Here is an 18,703-nt window from a genome sequence, read left to right on the forward strand (position 1 = left end):
AATTTATGTTTCGTATCCTTAAGCACGTTGCAGTGTTTTTCCCTTCAAATTCACTTAGCTGATCAGCCTATATAAGTATATAATCATGCAAACACATAATTGTGTGCATTGACCTTTTTTTTTTCTCAAAAAATGTTCTTATGAAGAAAACATTACTTATATGAATTTTCCCATTCAAGATGAACAATATTATTCAGAATTGCCTTCAGAGGATGCTTGATTTTCATTTGAAGTTCCTAAACACACTTTTTTGCAATATTTCCATCCCAAAGTAAGTTTCAGGGTTGATTAACATGCAGTACCTAAAATTTAATGACTTTTCTTTGTCAATTTAAATTTATTGGCTACTGAGTTTTAGACTGGGATTATCTTTTTGCCTTTTAATTATATCTTTAATATGGGGAACAGAAAAATCTGGCACACTACAGTCAGAAATAGCAGAAGTAAACACAGGAAGCATTGCATGTCCTAGCTTCTGATGAAAAAAAAAGAGTGACCAGAAATATGATTTGATTTGCTACTTGTTCTTGACAAACCATGGATCAGCAAACTATGTTTGCTTCTTGTGGTCTATACCATACATGCTTTCACTCACACTAACTTCAAGATTTTTTTCAGAATGACAAACTAGCACCTGGTCACCTGGGAAGGGTTCATAGTAGCTATTCAATGGTTTAAAATTTAATTGTTTTCCTGGAATATCTTTCCCAGGTGTACTACAAAATAGTGTTTTTTTCATCTTTTGCTGTAAGAGGTTTTCAAGGTCTTACATGACCAAGGTGTGGTGTGCCACAACATCTGTGATTGGAGTAGAACAGCATAGCACAGGCACCTGTGAGAAAGATGCTGTGAAGGCTCTGGGTGTTTATCTGAGGCAGCCAACAGAAGAATGGAATCATCATAGACACCTTCTGTGGTCAACAGAGAAGGACAGAAGCCTTCCCAGGTGCTGAACCAGCCACTCTGTGTCCATTTTGCCTCATGTTTTTCTTCAGAGCAATCCACTGCCTTCACTGTTATGCTGGCTGGGAATTTCACTTTTATTAAAAAAGTAAATTTGCCTTGGAATCAGCTGTGCCCTACAGAAACCCAGCAAGGGGTGCAGACATTAGGCACAGAGAACAGAGGCTGTTGCCAAGGAGAGAAGAGTCACAGGATGAGTGTTTCAGATGTCACCACTGGGGTTTGCCACTACTCTCTGATGGCCAAGCACTGCAGATGCTGTTATGAGAGTAAAATGTTACCACAGCACAACTGCTGCTTCTCATCAGCATCGGAACAGAAAAATAAAGCAGAGTCATGCACAAGTTGCAGTGAAGTCTGTTGTGAAGACCTATGCATTTTTACTGCTAATAATAAAACACTGTTCTTCATAGAAATGCCTCATCAACCTATTATCCTAAGCAAGAAGAGAGTTCATGTAACCTGGAAATTATGTTATTTCAATAATAGCTGTGATGCTAGAATGAAAACATTTTCATGCTGCAGAGAGAAATGTCATGACAACCAGCACTAATGTAGTCTTCACTGTATTAAGCCACAAGGTATGCTGGAAAATGAATATGCTCCATATATTGCTAGGCACACCCAGAGCCACAAGCAGCAACCTTTATTTAAAGCAGATTTTAAGGGTGACCACAAGCAGAAACCTTTATTTAAAGTAGGTTTTAAGGGTGATGTTTATTAAAACAAAGTTTTTAACATGTTGCTAAAAATTTCTAGAATATTTTGCAGATGAGTGAGGACTTTTGCTTTCTATTTTTTAAATACAACACTGGCAGCTCTTGGACTCAGGTGACACAAGTTCTATTTCTGTGGCTAGCATTTGCATTTTGCAGGTTTATAATCCTGTATAGGTCCTGCTCATGTTTCTGCAATTCTCGTTACCAGAATCTGCAAACCCAAAAAATGGAAATGAAGAAGAAAATTTGAGATACTTTGGCTTTGATTTTACTCTCTGGGAACCCAGTCACTTTCTTTTGTCCCCATTAACACCATTTTTTATTTTCCCTTTGTAGTTGTGTTTATTTCTGTCAAAAACAGATTTTAGAGTTTATTTTGAGCATGCTGGGTCATGCAGACAAGGCCTTACAGTTCCAGAGCTTGAACTGATCCATGGTTTCATTACAAATTCCCCTGTTAATGGGGCACACCTAGGACCCAGTTTTTCTCTCTCATTAACCCATATTTTTTCTGACAACAATAGAGCTCTGGAATTCTGTATATGCACCTAGGCATGTTACATGCAAATCCTGTTGGATTTTGCAATCTACTGTCCAGTGTACACATATGTAAAGCTGATGCTTTTTTGGGAATAAAAGGTATAGTTCCTGTGGTGAATGTGAATCTGTATGGTTTACAATGGTGTTTTAGTTAAAAGGTGTCATACTATTTGCTATCAAACTTAACACAATGCTAAATGAATGTTTATGCCTGGTCGAGACATATTTTTCTAGATTGCCCAAAGAAAGCATGATGTCATGCAAGAGACAGAAATTACACTGCAGTTCTAGGTTTGTTGTTACAGGCAGTCATAGCCAGCTCAAAGCAAATAATGTCCTTCTCTTCATACCCTCCAGCTAGGAGATGTCTGTCTTTCCTGGAAAATGGCACAATATTTTTGCTATTAGATGAAGCAAAATCTCTTAGCAAGTAAATAGGAATTTTCTACATTACATGAATATTTATTTTTATGTCCAAACACAATGATCAAGAACTTATTTTTTAACTGCAAAACTGTGTATGTGCAACAGTTGTTAAATGAGAGCATTGGGAAGCTATTAATAACAATCTAGTGTCCTCTGCTAGCAAAAGATTCAGAGATTTCTTATTTCCAGTTATGACCCATATGTCTACATATATCACTGCAGCATTTTTGATCTTTATGCATGGGTTGCTAGTACGAGGACTGGAAGCAGACACAGCTGTACATCACAAACTGCAGAGCTGTGTGTCTGTGTCTGTACCATGCCATCCACCTGCAGTAGTAATGGGGGGAACAGTACAGGTAGAGATCATTTGTATGTGGAAGAATAATGGATTTTTGGACACTTTACAGAAAGCGCTGTATTTTAAAAAGAAATACAGCCTGCGTTAGAGTTAACCAAGATACTGTAATCTAGAATAACTGTTATGAGCTCTTTCAGCAGGACAAGCTGTGCTGAACTAAAACGGGTAGATGTGGAGGCTGAATTGCCGTGAGGGAGGCGCAAATGAGAGAGAGCTGGCAGTTTACGGAAGAGTCACTCGAGCACAAGCACCTTCACATCCAGTCTCTGTGGCACCGTGTGTTTGATGTCCTGCTTGGAGCAGCTGTTGCCCTGTAGCAGGTATGTACTGCCTTGCTTCCCTGAGGGCGAGGCCGTGATTTTTTGCAATGAACTAGCTAGTCCTCTCAAGGTTGAGACTGACACCTGGATCTCAGTGAGGCAAACCCCTCTTACACTGCTAGGAACAAAGCCATGAAAAAAACAAATGCCTTCTTCTCTTTCTTGAGGTGGTGACACCTAGCTAATACATTTGAAAGAAGGATTTAGTGAAGAGACAAATGGCTGGCACTTGTCTAACCTATTGCTTTTAAACACTACAGGTTAATCTGTTTGATTGGAAAGCTTTAGAATTCACTTCCCAAAGAGCTCCTGGTGGCAATCAGTACAAAAGTAAAAATCACCCAAGTTGTCTCTCTCAAGGGCCTGACATGAATGATAAACATGCCCTGAAGTTTGCATATGTGAGACCACAGCAAGAAAGAGTGAATAAGGTAACAATTCATGTTCTATCTTACTATTTCTTTCAGCAAGTTGTTAATTCCCTTTAACAAAAAGCTGAGTTCAGATGTAAAAAGCAAAAGCAGAATCTGTTTTTAAAATGCTTTTGAAATTTGAGTGAAGCTTCCATTCAACTGCAACAAGAAAGGCAGTCTTATGATATCAGGAATAGAGTCTTTCTACATCCCAAACAAATCTGGAATAGATTTCTTAGGGTGTTGTTAAAATGAGAGTTTGGAGGAAAGATTATTACTGTACACTTGATCAATCTCAGCCTCTAGAGCAGACATTTCTAATTTCCATGAAATTAAGTTATGGAAGGTTAAAATGTTGCTTGAATGATGAATAATACATGCTTCAAATATCCTGCATGTGTGTTTCATCTCATGAACCAAATGCTGTGGAGATTTCAAATTAAAATTATTATCCTGGTTTTTTCTCTCTGCACTCCATCTTCAATACAAATTAAATAATTTTACCTTGCTTGCCCTTTCACTAAGAGCTTTGAATGGTATGAATAGAGTTCCATGCTTAATGTCTGGATGTAAATTATTATGGTGACTGAGACTGTATTTCCAAATTTTTTAGAGTAACTCATGGTATGTTAGCAAAATACTAAAATATTACTTAACTAGATTAAACATTGCCCATTATTTAGAAGCCTGTATAACTGAAATTTTTCATCTGGGATCAAGTTTAAAATTCCAAGTATCCATGACAATCCCAAATATTTTACATCCATCCCTTGCATCCTCTCTAAGGGCACTACTGAAACTTTTATAATGATAACATTATGGTCACATAAACTCTAAACTTTGAATGGAAATATGTGTAAGAAGAATTTGCAGTGCCTAAAATAGGGTATGTTTTCTAGAGACAAACTTCTTTGAGAAACATGATTTTTAACATCTGGTGAAGTGACTTCTTTCAGCCATGTAGGTGTTCTGCAGATAGAAGATGTTTTATGTCCGTAATTGTGTATCTGGGGCCACACATTTCCTTTATGTACACAAAATGAAAGGGCTTCCTCTTTCCATCTCAATCACCACTTATGTCCCTGGTCATATTAAAACAACAAATAGAATCAATCATGCTCCTGATGAGAGGAAATGTGGTGGTGATAATTACATCTCCATTGAATTTCTGTTGCTGTTCTAGAGAGGAGAGAAATTGAGTGACAACCTAAATGCATTGTAACAATGTACTGAGAAAATAAATGCAGCTGACACGTCAGCCACAACCAATGTACTGTGCTCAGCATAATGGATAGGATTTAAACACTTCCTAGCATATTAGATAGAGCTTGTCTCAATTTCTTTCCCAGATAGCTGGGTTAGGCTTATGACATGGTCATATGGTACCTTACAGACATAAATATGTGTTGGAAAGGAATGTCAGGTTCTCACACCCTTAAAATCCGTCAATGTAGGCAGATTTCATAATTAGCTAATCTGAAATATCTAACTCCAGGGAGAATCATCCGTTTGGGAAGATATTTACATTTCAATATATGTGAGATGTCTGCCTTTCCCTTTAAGCAGAGTGTATTGCAGTGAAAACATATCATATACCTGTCTTTGAGAGCCTTGCTGCTAACATATTGCCTTAAAGTAAAAGCGGATGTGAACATGAAACTGGTTTCCTGTGACAGTGTAAAAAGTAAGAGGAAACATAAATATGAAAAAGCAAAGAGAAATATTTCACCACATCGATAATCACAGGTTAATGGTAAGGAAGACTCACGTTAATATGTATTTCCTTCTAGGTTTCGGTTTTATGGTTTAATTTTCACCTTTACTTTTCTTTCACCTTTTCTACCCTTACCATAGTCTTGGTGTTAGTCCAGGGGTCCTGTTTTCCTTCTTACTGCTTGGACATTTCTTTCTCCTCAATGACTGACATACTTTTCAAATCTTTATGTCTTTCCTTCTTTGTAGAGAAGTTAAGAAATTTACATTTTCTTGGATGGACAGAGATGGCAGCTAGCTCTATATGAGAAAGACTGAGAATTCGTGATTTGATTAACTGTGGACAGAAGCCAGAGGAGGTGAGAAGGGAGGAACTGAGTGTTGCAGAATCTGAGAGAAAAAGATGTGAAAGTTATGAAGAAAAGAGGATGCAGGGAATGGTATCCTTCAGCATCATGACTCAGAAGACACCTAAGCCAGTGCTGATCTTTCCAAATATGTCAGGAAGGAGGTAATTAAATAGCTTGGGGGTTGCAATAAAACTTTTGTCTTGTGTGCACTGGTCTTAAGTGTGTATTTAACACTTTTAACTCAGCAAAGGGTTCTCCCTACTACTACTACTCTATGCAAAAGTAAACAGGCTTTTGGACGTAGGCATTAGATCTATTTCAAAGGTTTTATGCATATGGCTGACTGAAAGCTGACTGATATTCTCTGTCACCTTGTTTAGTCAGATTGTCTCTAATTTTTCTGTGTATCCATACACTGTATACCAAAATACTTTACATATGAAGCTTCAGGTGGTTTAGAAGGAAATTAGGCCCTTATCTGGATCTGTGTCTTCAATCTTTCACTCTGTTCTCACCAGTCCTGTGATCATTGTACAGCTGAAAAATATGTGTCTGTTTTTGTTACACTAACAATAAACATTAACTAGAGTAGATTGAAATGTATAAAAGGGGCATAAAATGCATCAACACTTTCTCCATTCTGAATTCTTAGTGCTGCCAAAAGTAGAAAATGAGAAGTGTCACCAGTACTAGCTGTCATCCCCTGGTTCCAGTGAGCAATACTGACATTTTTCTGGGTGCCCGTTCTATTTTCCTACATTCATATATGGTATATATTTCCTATATATTCCTATATAGTAAGGAAAATGTAAAGCTACACTGTCTTAGGAAAACAATGCATGTTCAACGGAAGGTGTCTACTCCCTGCCTCTTCTCCAGCTGCTTCAAGCGTGATAGCTCTCAAGTATAAGCATCTCATTTGATTTCTGAAAGTAATAACCCGTGATGACAGCCTTGATCAGTCTCCCACAATGCCAAGATAGAGCACCAGCAAACTGGGTTTAGTAGATTCTTCTGAAAACAATGCAGGACCATACAGGCTGGCAACAAACTGAAATATTTAAAAGGACAAGAAAAGTTCATTAAATTAATCCACATTTGTTTGTTTGTTTATTTTAAACAGGAAGGATATGGGTTTCTGAAAGTTGGTGTAAGCCAGTATCATTGTTGTGACTTCAGTAAAACTGTCGTCAGTTGCAGAGTCAAAATCAGAAGCTACACTTGGAAAGACATTTATGCACCTGGTTCCCATTTCAGCAAAAAAGAGATGCCTAAGTGTCCTTAAATCTCTTCTTTAGACTTTAAAAACTGAATGGGCGGGGCCTCTCTGGGGTATTTTTACTTTCATGACATGGATTCTGTACAAAGCAATGGAAAAAGCAAACATTTTGAGAATCAGTGTTGCAAACTGCAAATACATAAGCTTTAAGTGTTTTCCTCTAATGCAGAGATTTTTTAGGACAATGATCTATCTTTTTTTTGTCTTTAAAGGAAAAAATGCCAACATATGTCAGGATTAAAGCAAAGTTATTTTTATTATCAATTTAATAGCAAACACATTTAGCAATCCTTTTCATTATCTTGCTTACAGTCTTTGAATGTCACCTGGAGAGGAGATGATCTGGAGTTATACATGCACACACACGTACACTTTGCCTATCAAACAGACCTCCCTACTCTGTGTACTGGTAGTGCTGGTTTCTGTGTTTTCTACTTGTCATTAATGGTCTAAATGTTTGCTGTATCAAAAACTACTTTGATTCTTTTGTACTTTTGATAAATTACTGCTCCTTTCTCAACCCTGCACAATAAGTGATGCAAATAATTCAGGGTCTGATTTGCTTGCCAGCTTCTTTCCCTTTCCACCCCCACAAAACAGCCTTTGGATTTTCCAACATCATGCTTCATTTACATGAGAAACTGACATTTTAGAAAGTAACTGGAAAAAGTGTGTTTAAAAACAATCCAGCAAAGCAGACAGTCTCATTAGAGTTGCTCCAGGCTGTGCCATAATGGCCTGGAAGTCTCTTATACACAACTCTAACTCTGCTTGAGGAGGAACTAATGTAAAGACATGCTTTATTTGGTTTTAAATGCAGTTTTCTTGGTGAAACTCAGTTTGGGCTGTCAAAGAAATAATTGCAAGTTCTTTCCAGTTGCTAGCAATCATTATTACTTACTATTTCCCTTTCTCTTTTTGTAGCATGTTACATGACCTAAAGAACTCAGAACAGGTTTCAAAAGTCACGAATGAAGACTGATGAATATATTATGGTTTAGAAATGTGGAATTGAGATTAAGGGACTTGCTGAGGAAAGCATCACAAGTGGTAGATCTGAGGGTGAAACTGAGATCCTTGGATACTTGTTCTTCTGTTTTAATCCATCTTAAATTACGGTGATATTTCCAAGAATATACGTTATAACACCTTTCAACAGCATGTTAATGTAATAAGACAGTTTCTAAATGCTCTCAGCTAAGTGTCAGATTCTGCTGTGAGTTCATGATGATTCTGGAGTGGGTCCAGGAGAGGGCTACCAAGCTGATTAAGGGACTGGAACATCTCACTTATGAGGACAGGCTGAGAGAGTTGGGCCTGTTCAGCCTCAAGAAGAGGTTACTGAAAGGGAACCTGGCCAATGTATACATATATCTGAAGGGAAGGCACTGAGAGGATGGATCCAGGTTCTTCATGATGCCAAACAACAGGACAAGAGGCAACAGGCAGAAATTAATGCACAGGATGTTCCATCTGAATATGAGGAAGAACTTCTTTATTATGTGGGTAACTGAGCACTGTAACAGATTGTCCAGAGAGATTCTGGAGTCTCCCTCACTGAAGATATTCAAGAACTGTTTGGAATAAACAATCCTGTGCCATGTGCTCTGGGATGACCCTGCTTGAGCAGGGAGGTTGAACCAGATGACCCCCTGTGGTCCCTTCCAATCTTACCCATTCTATGGTTCTGTGATTCTCACATGGGGTAAAGTTCATTACATCTAGTTTTGTCCTCTTCAAAATGATATTAGTCACTGAACAGTCATTCTTCTGTTCAGTGAAGCAGGCATTTCCAGGCAGCAGCTCACCCTAGTCTAGGATAAGCCTCCATGCTGATGTACTGACTTACACCCTGGAGTACCTACTCTGACTGCAGTCCAGACTGTGAACTTGCAGACTGGAGAGCTGAGGGCATTTCTGTCCCAAATATAAATTTCCTGTAGACAATGTTTCACTTATTTCTAATGCTCTTTCCATTCTACAGAGGCAAGTTGCTGCTCAGCACTTTGGGACAAAGCTGCACGACTACAAATAGAATTCAAATTCTGGAGGAAAGAAAACCTTGAGCTATGTCACTCAAAATTAATTTCATCATATTAAGGATGAGAGATGGTACAACACAAATGAGTGCCTCCAAATGAGAACTAAGGAAAATTCCCAATGATATAGCAGGAGCAATTACTGTAGTAAGGAAAATGTCATGTCCAGTTTTCATAAATCTCTGTGTAAGTGACATCCCAGTTAAAAATGTCTTTCAGGTTTATGCATCATGGTTGGCTGAAGTTATAATGATACATAAACTCAATAGTATCCTCCACATCACAGTGGAACAAGATGAAATTTTTCAGAAAGTAAGTACACAGCAAAAAAAAACCATAGTGAGATCTTTGCCTGGAGAGGGTTTCTGATCATAACAAATTTTTCTGAAGGTTTATGAGGACATGTATTTGCCCTCATTTGCCATCAGTGAGTCTGATATTTGTTCTGTCTTTCCCACCATCTTTTCATAAGTTGTATTGTCCGTGTACCACAATGACTTCTCAAATTTATACTTCAAAATTCAATTTTATTATTTAAACCTAAGGGATTTTGAACTTTCTTAAAATTGAACTTAAAAGGTTTAGGATCCAATAAAAATAATCTTAAGGAAAAGGTCCGCAAGAGGGAGATCATTATTATGTTTTTGTGGCTTTCCACTCAAACGTGGACCTGCTGGACCTGTGATCCATACAGAAATGTAGAGTTACCTAATTTCTTTTGAAATTGACATGAGGCATTTTAACATATTTTAAGGTCCTGACCTCTAGTACTATGCAGTAGTTGCAGGCCATTGTTTGCTGAAGGCAAACCAACCTTTTTCCCTGTCATTTTCTGTGTCTTCTGTGTGCTATACTACGACTGCTTCAGCAGTTTGCCATGCAGAACTCCTAAGGCAGAAATCCCTTCACTTATTGAAGCTCTGCAGAGAAATATTTGAATTACTGACTGAGGCAACATGTTCTTTCTAGTGAAAACCCTAGGCAGACAGAAGTAGTAGTACCTGATACTGGATGTTGCTGAAAGAGATCTGTCAAGCCAAAGAGTATCCAAGAAGAGGAGAATGAATAATGCTGCTACAAACCTAGGGAATCTACATTTCTAGTTAAAATACCAGATTGCTGGCAGACAGCCTGCATGTTATATCCAGCTGGTTGGCAGCCACAGGCATCATCTCATTTTCACAATAAATTTGAATATTTTGAAGTTTTCTGTTTAATTCAAGTCATTAAATCATCTTATTTCTGAACAAAATTGACACCTTCCAGGTCTCCTGGTTTGAAATTACATTAGCTTAGGGTTTTCTCATTTAATTACAACTTTAACATTAAAATATAAGGGCTGAGAATCTTGCTTTTGTTATTTGTGCATGATTTAATTTTAGTTACTACGAAAACACACCACTACAGACATATCTGGCAGAAACAGGTGTTTTACTGTGGAAACAGATATCAACTTCAATTTTCCAGACTGTAATGGATGTTCAAGACTGGAGGACAGTGTAATTTGAATTGCTGATGAGGATATTTTGTGCTGGTCAGAGCAAGACTAGGACTGTAAGCTGCCACAAAAGATGTCTTTGTTTAAAACGTATTTCAGTTGTCATCAGCATCATTGTGCGTCTCCCACAGAGCCCTTCAAGATGATTAAGCCTGAGCCCTGATTTGCCTGAGCCCTGATTTGCCTTCCCCATTCCCTTCACCTGGTCTTCTTTCTCTTCTCCTCCTTTTGCTCACCATCAACTCCTCGGTAGTTTTCTGAATGTGAAGGCCTGCCTCCAGCTGTGTGGAGTTTGGTTAAATAACAAAGAAACTCCTCTGTATCTAATTCAACTGATAAAATTCACGGTGCTCTGTTTAGAAATAGAAGTGAACACTGCTGCTTGGAATTCTGTTTTGGGAGCCCTGTGTTTTACCTAAATTTTTATCCTTATCCTGTTTATCTCAGCTTATTATTTTGCTCTCTTGGGTTAAAAATACATGTGTACAAGTACATGTGACTCATGTATTTGAAGACATTGTTTTACCACTACCACTTAGACTGTAAAGTTGTGATTTGTGACTATTACCTTCTTAAGCATGGCCAGCTCATAAAAGAAAAGCTGTTTTCTGGTACATACTGCATACCATTAGTGTCATGCACACTAAGAGTGTGCTGTTAAGTAGGCCACATTTCTTTTCTGCTTTATGATTTGCCAGGTCAACAAAGATGCACATAAGGTGTTGCACATGTTTTCACTGTCATTTCTTTTGACGCAGCCATCCCTGAGAATAGCATTTGTCCTGGAAAAAGTAGGAAGAAGTTAAATGTCATGGAACAAATTACCAGTTAATGTAGAACACTATTTCAGAACTGAGGGTTACATTTAGCAGTGTCACTGTACTGTGTTTTAAGAAGGCCTGACTGCTTCTGGAAGATGACGTTACCGTAAGGCCCCATTGCTGCCCCTTCCCATCTGCGCTCTCACTATCTGTGCGTAGAAATTGGGACTCCTCATGAGCTTAGCCCAGACTCAGGTTTATAACTAAGCTTCTCTTTCTTCCTCTCTTCTCCATGGAGGGATGTAGTGTGTGACCAGGGCAGGTGTGTGACTGTACCGTACAGGCAGGTCTTTGAAGGAAAGGGAGGTTAAGAGTCAGTGGCTGCATGAATGTTAATATAGAAGCTCTTGCTCCAGAAGGAGGTAGGAGATGTCCTAACAATCAGGTTCGGGAGCTGGAGAGTAAAAGCAGCAGATATTCTGACCAGTGCTGACAACAAATAGCTCCCCACTGGGGGGAAAAAACCCAAACATTTCACAGAGTCCTTCCTGCTTCCTAGGAAGGCAGGACAAAAACAGTTTTCTCATTTCAGAAGGGTATGAAGTTACACGGTTTTCACCCTTTCAGCTAAAATGGATTGTCCTAATTGTCACAGTTAATTAGTACTAGAGGGAACTGACACTTGAGATTTTGAGAAGTTTGCAATACTTTGGATCTCATGTAATCTCTCCTTCCTTTTCTTGAGACAGGAAAAATAAAATTCCAAAAACAGATTTCATCTTACATGAGGAATAGAAACTTTATTCTGAAAATGTCCATATGTGTTGTTTTGACCACGCAAACATTTTTCCTCAAAAGTCGTTAAATTGGAAGTTCCATTGATATTTCTCTCACAAGAAGTTTTATCTTTACCCATTGTGTTTTACATTGTCTAAATATCTTTTTCCTTGATAAACTTTTTGTTTGTTTGTTCTGTTAGTCTAATTTCTTCCTTGACAATTCTTCATTACTGATCCTATTTTTCTTACCTATTCTTTTTTCTGCCCACTTTCTTATTAGTCACTGGGTCTTTGAGTTCTAAAAATGTCTGCAAATATTTCTAAATTGTGATAGTGCCTCAGTGCAGCTCATTTTACATGAAAAGGTTAGTATTTTGGCTTTGGGAAAACAGTTTAAGATAAAAAAGACCAGTTATATTTCTACAAATTTATTCTACTGGACCGAAATTTTTTAAGAAAAATTTTCTCAAAAGACCTGAGTTTTTTCCGTTTGCCATTTAGCATTAGACTGTAAGACTTAGACTATGCATACATATTGGCAAAGGAGAACATTTTGACTAATTTCTCATAAATTCTCATGTGCGATATAATCACACATTAATATATTAATTATACTGGTATAATAATGAGTATTGTTTCTACATTAGTTTCCTTGCAGTGCTGATTTTATAGCAACATAAATGCCAGTGAGATTGGAGGAACCAATAACCAAACTATCTTTGCTGTGGGCTAATTGGTTTTGTTTAGTATTTATCTAATTAGACTTTTCCTCTAAAATACATAGTTTTTATGATACAGTCAGCTGTCAGTGTCTTCCTTAGAAATATTGTATTAACAAATGCATCAGGAACTTTTAATTTCTTTTCAATAAAGCTGTATCAGTCACAAAAAAAGGACAGGGGGAACTGAAATTGATGTCAAGTTTCTTTTCCAAATATATCCTTGTTCAAAAGGAACATTTGTTTTGTAACAGTAGGGTAAGAGGTTCAAAGCAATATGTAGTGGAGATCATAGCAATATCACTTAAATCCACAGAGAGGACACAAAATAATGGAGCAAGTAATACCAATGGCCCAGTCTGAAGCCTGTTAAACCCAGTATGTTCTTGCCATTGCCTTCAGTGAGCTTGGAATCAGAAAACCACTTCTTTTGCCATCTCTTCACAATTTAAAACATGATATTTTGTTGTGAAATATATAATCACAAAAAAAAAAAAAAAAAAAAATCCAGATATTACCCTCTCTACTTCTTCCATTTATGCATCCCTAAGATGACACAAACAAGAAGGGGATTTTCTGGCTCTTATTGCCTGTGTGGATGCAGGAGCTGTACTGCAGCACAAGCTTTGGATTCAGGTGCTGGGGTGCACAGCTGATCTTGGACATGTGCATCAAGTGAATGGTTGATAGATGGGGAATTTACACAAGAGTTCAGTGGCAAAAGGCTGGAGTGATTTCATCAAGAACAAATGCTGACATCTGAACTGGAAACAGTACAGACAGTCCATCATATGGAACTGGTGGTCAGGATTACAGCAGAATATACATTTAAGTCAATGCAGAGTTTTGCTAGTAACTGGTGGTTCCATAGTCCTAAATCCTGTACCTGCTTTATCGACTTTGACCTTCGACTACAGAAGGTGCAGCTGGAGCCACTAAATTTGGAAAGAGGTAATGATTAATGCAGGGAGAGAGCCAATGTCCAAGGATTAGCATAAACATGATCTATATGTGTTGACTATCTGGACACAGTGGTGGTTTAGAATGCCCAGAGATTTATTACAAAAACCAGCAACATTCAGTAATGTGGAAAGATATTTTGCATTCAAAAAAAAGCTTGAGGTAGCTAATAACATGGCTTCATTTACCCAACACTGTATTACTGAGCTTCTTGACCTTTTCTCCTTCATGTTTTAATCTTGTCTCCATCTTCAATTTCAGCTAGAGGGAGAGCCCATGTTTCACTGCAGAATAGAAAATAAGATGAAATGTAGATTAGCATAAAGCTATTTCTCTTTGTCCCTTTCCTTTTCCTTCCCCATGGTTTTAAACTGCAAGTAGTCCCCAAATGTTTTAAATATATTTAAGTAAAATTGTCTGTATCAGACTACTTATCAGCTGAGCGTACACTTACCTCATGCATTCATCAAACTTACCAGTTTACCAGCTACTCTTTAATAACACTTACCTGCCAGATGGACAACATCACAGACATAAGGTACTGAATGGAGGAAAAAAGATTTCTCTGAGGGCAGAGTCCTATTTGAGATCATTAAAACGAGTACGTCACCCTCTCAGGTAAAACCTGTTAAACACACACATAATACGACAGAGGTCACTGAAACCTTTCTAACAACAGTGTGTGTTTTTGTTGTGGAGCTAGCTGAATCCTTTACATGTACTCTTCTATATGCTGAGCTCACACAGTACTCACCCTTCCCATTGTCAGTCCTTTATTTCATAACCCCAGCACCCTGCATTCTACCTGTTTTCCTCTATATTGTCTCTTCTACAACCTTTATCACCACACTATTTGAGTACCATTCACCAGTGCATTAAGTATTGTACCGGCCATCTGTCACATATTTGTCCTCTGATCCTCTCTGTAGGGAGTGTAATGTGCTCAGCAAGGTGCCCTGTTTTGATAGGATTTTTGTTGGGATAGATTTTATACAAGTGTGTAAAAATAGATGAAAACCTGCCTTGACCTTAGAGTAGGCAAGGAAGTCAGTGATGTACTCAGTTCCCAGTTCATGGGGGAGTTTATACCACAGAATGGAGCAGCTCCTGAGACAGCAGTGTTTTCCTGAGAGAGGAAACCTTGCACTTGTGATATTTCCAAATCCCAGTAGATATTTTACGTAACCTGGGTCCAGACCAAAAGGCACTTCAAAGGAAAGATTCAAGACCTTAAATTTGATTTGGATGCTTTTGAAATCCTCCAGTAGAGCTTTGCAGTGCTCCTGGTAACTTTTGTTCCTGAAGAGACAGTTCTTATTCTTGGCCCCTTCTTCCATTCCAGATTGGTGCTACAGCTGAGTTTGCCAATCTGTCAGGACACATTTTAAGGCTGCCTCAACAGCAAAGGCATTGCTTTTGTCTGCAGGCTATGAGCCAGGCCTTCCGGGAAAAACATCACATACTGCTTTCATTCCTTTTTGGAAGCCTCCTCCAACAGTTTTTAAAAACTTGTCTCAGGTCTTGCCCATCTTCCTCTTGGCCATCTTTGTTTCCTTAAAATGCTTTCAGACAGCTGAAATCCTGTATTTATCATAAAGAAACTCTGTGACCCAGAAAGACCAGCTAGTCCTTGAGCTTACACAAGTTAGTCATCTAACAGTGTTTCTCCATGTTTTTGTCACTAAATCAAGGGTTTTACTGTCTCCTTCAGCAGTCTGACACTAAAGCACCTTCCACAGCAAATAGCTTTAAAGCGTCATAATTGATTTTAGTCTGAAGAAATAATGGGTGAATGAATTAGGTAATAAAATAGAAGCGAGTGTCCAGAGGTGAAGTGTGGAGTTTAAAAACTTGCAAGTTGCAAGGCTTGCTGAAAGATTTATGATGCTAGATGGAAGACAAGTGCAACATGTTCTGTTACCATGTTCAAAAAGGCAGAATAATATTGAAGAATTGATACAAGGGCTTCTTGTTACACCTAGAAGTAATTTTTGACTCTCTGGTGGATTACCACTAATGGTAGTAGCACCTACTGCTAGCCTTATCTCTGCTCAGTTATACAGGTTTCTCTAAGGATATGGCTCTTAAACCCATTTAATAAAGCTTGGCAATGCAACTATGGTGATTTTGGCCAAGGTTTTTAACTAAACTTTTAAATCTTGGGATATAAATAAAGACTCTAATGCAATATAGTATGTGATTTCTATATCCAAGCTGATACCCACTTCACAACAGGACCATTGTTCTGGTCAATTGTTCTGGTCATTGTCCTCCTTATATAAGCAAGGAGAGCAGGATAGTAAAGTCATGTCAGAGCTGTAATGTACAGGAATCCAACATGAACCTTTTCAGGTTTTATCTCTGTAGTGGGTTCAGTTTGTAACCAGGCAGAAACAGCAATTAGAGTGTAGTGGTTTGGTCCAAAATACTCATTACTTACTTATTTACTTTCTGTGAAATAAGAATTAGGAGAAAGCAAAGCAGGCACAAAACTTAAAAGAATATAAAGAAGTTCATTAACAGACCTAAAAGAAAAAAAAAATCATACCACACCTTCAGAACACTTCTTCTCCCCCCACCTTTCCCCCTTCTCTCACTGTAAAAAGACAACCCTTGAGATTTTCAGTCAGTTTACCACTTCTATGATAACCTTTTTCAGTTCACTTAGGGAGAGGAGTCTCTCTTGCTCATGCTATGGAGACATCTCCACAAGAAGTTCTCTCATGACTTCAGTATCACGAGACGGCCGCCCATGTTGGTTCTCTGCTTGGATGTGAGAGTCCCTTCCCCCGACTTGCAGCTTTCCCCACAACTGCTTTCGAGGGTCCAATCTTGAGCTACTGGGGTACCATTTTAAGGTTGAGCTGTTCAGAAACAGAGGTTCTCTTCACCCATCCCCGGGAGCATCTTCATCTCTAGGAATAGAGGTCCTCCCCTTCCCTGGGAGCAAAAGGGTCCTCATCATCTTCATCTCTTGGACTATCTCTGGGAGCATCTCTAGGAACAGAGGTCTTTCTCCTTCCGATTTGGAGCAAGAGTCCTCATCAATTCCATCTTTCCCTGTTCAAACTTCTCATCAAATTACAGCTGCTTCAGCATTTGCTTATTTTAGCACAGGTACTTTTGCTCACAAATGGTGTTTGAATGCTCCATCCCCCCATGCCTTCATGAAATTACAACAGGTACTCTGATATATCACAGCCTATCACCACCATAGCTTTACAACAGAATTTCAGCTTCTAAGGATCTCCTCTTTCTCCTCCCTCAGGGTTTCAGCTCTTCCTTCTTTACTTAATGTCTGCAGGCTTCATCTGTTCTGGAGGAAACTTACAGCACTAAAAGGGTTAATCTCACCCAGGCCTTGCAGCTGGAATTCGCTTATCGCTGTTGGCCACATGATCTGTGCCAGGCAGCAGGGCAGCTTCAGCTGAATCTTGGCTGCACTGGAGAGGGTGGGGAGGGGGGAAACCGGGCCACGCCATCTGCACATAACAGGGCTGTGGGGGGGCCATGGATGGAACAGGGAACAGGACCACACGGCTCCAGGATGGCTGTGTCCCGGCCCCGCTGGGCCGCACGGGCCCAGGCCAGTTACCTGTCCCAAGACCAGAAGCAAGAGACCTTTCCCGGGGTTTGTCCATTCTTAAATGTGGACCACAGAGGCGTGTCAAAATTTTTAAGTGGCTTAAAAAATTGTCAATATTCAAACTAGCCAGTTGATAGGTTCTGTTAGGTCATAGAGGAAGCTGTAAGCACCTCTTTGCAAGAAAATCACTTCCGGAGCTATGCTAACCCATGACAATCTCATATTAAAGTTTTTTTTTAATTTCGTTCTAGTTTATGTACTAATGTATTGCTATGTGAAAATTTTCTTTTTTAACAAAAATGTCCAATGAAATCTTTTCAGATAAAGCAGATTTTTCCAGACTCCAGTCAAGAGATCATTATTCATTTCCTCAGGCACAAGGGCTAATAGGAAGAGCTGTTGATCTTCAAACCTGTTTCTGTAAAGTGTCTCTGGTCAGTGGCCTGCAGGAATCATACAAAGCAGCGGTAGGTGTAAAGGCTCTTTTCTGAGTGTAGTTTGTCTGGGTGGCTTCACCAACAGCACTAAACACCACTTAGACTTGTTTAGTTTCACAGTGTTCTGCAAGACAGGATAACGATTGACGAAGTCCATTGATTCAAATGTTTTCGAGCAGTGCTTTAAAACATTACTGTGAATAATGTCTGTCTGACACTGCTTTGCAGGTCTCAATCAATCAGGGTCTAGATCCATAGAAATATGATTGCTCATAAATGTTCATCATTAGTATTTACATTACGCAGAGCCCGTGCTGGTAGGGAAAATGTGCTGGGGAGCTGTTTGCTTAATATGATGGATAAAGAAACCCTTACTGTGACTTTTCTTTGCAGTTTTATACAGTTCTGTAGAAAGGCTGGGGAGATTCATGATGCACAAAGTGCAAATTGATGGCTATTCTGGAGGATAAGATACCTGACCTGGAAGTGCCAAATTCGACATAGTGTGGAATTAAAGGACTGCTTTTCTGCCAAGTAGATTTGGAACTCATTGCCACAGTGGGAAGGGAACTGATTAGGTTGCAAACTGTTGCAGTGGACTAGTGATCTGTAACTAAGAGACGCTTAATCTGTCTAATAGTATTGTCTCAATATCAGACACTTATTGAGTCACCTGCTGAGAAAAAAGAGGGACTTCTCCAACAAACATTGTCACTGTAGGAAACAGGAACAAAGAGGTTCTTAAGATGTCTTAAAGGAAAGACATGCAGTCTATAATCTAAATAAAAATAAATGCAAAAGTATTCAAGAGGAAAGAAGGGACAACAAATGTCCTGTTTT

Source organism: Coloeus monedula, assembly GCF_965178545.1.
Source record: "Coloeus monedula genome assembly, chromosome: 6".
Classification (NCBI taxonomy): domain Eukaryota; kingdom Metazoa; phylum Chordata; class Aves; order Passeriformes; family Corvidae; genus Coloeus; species Coloeus monedula.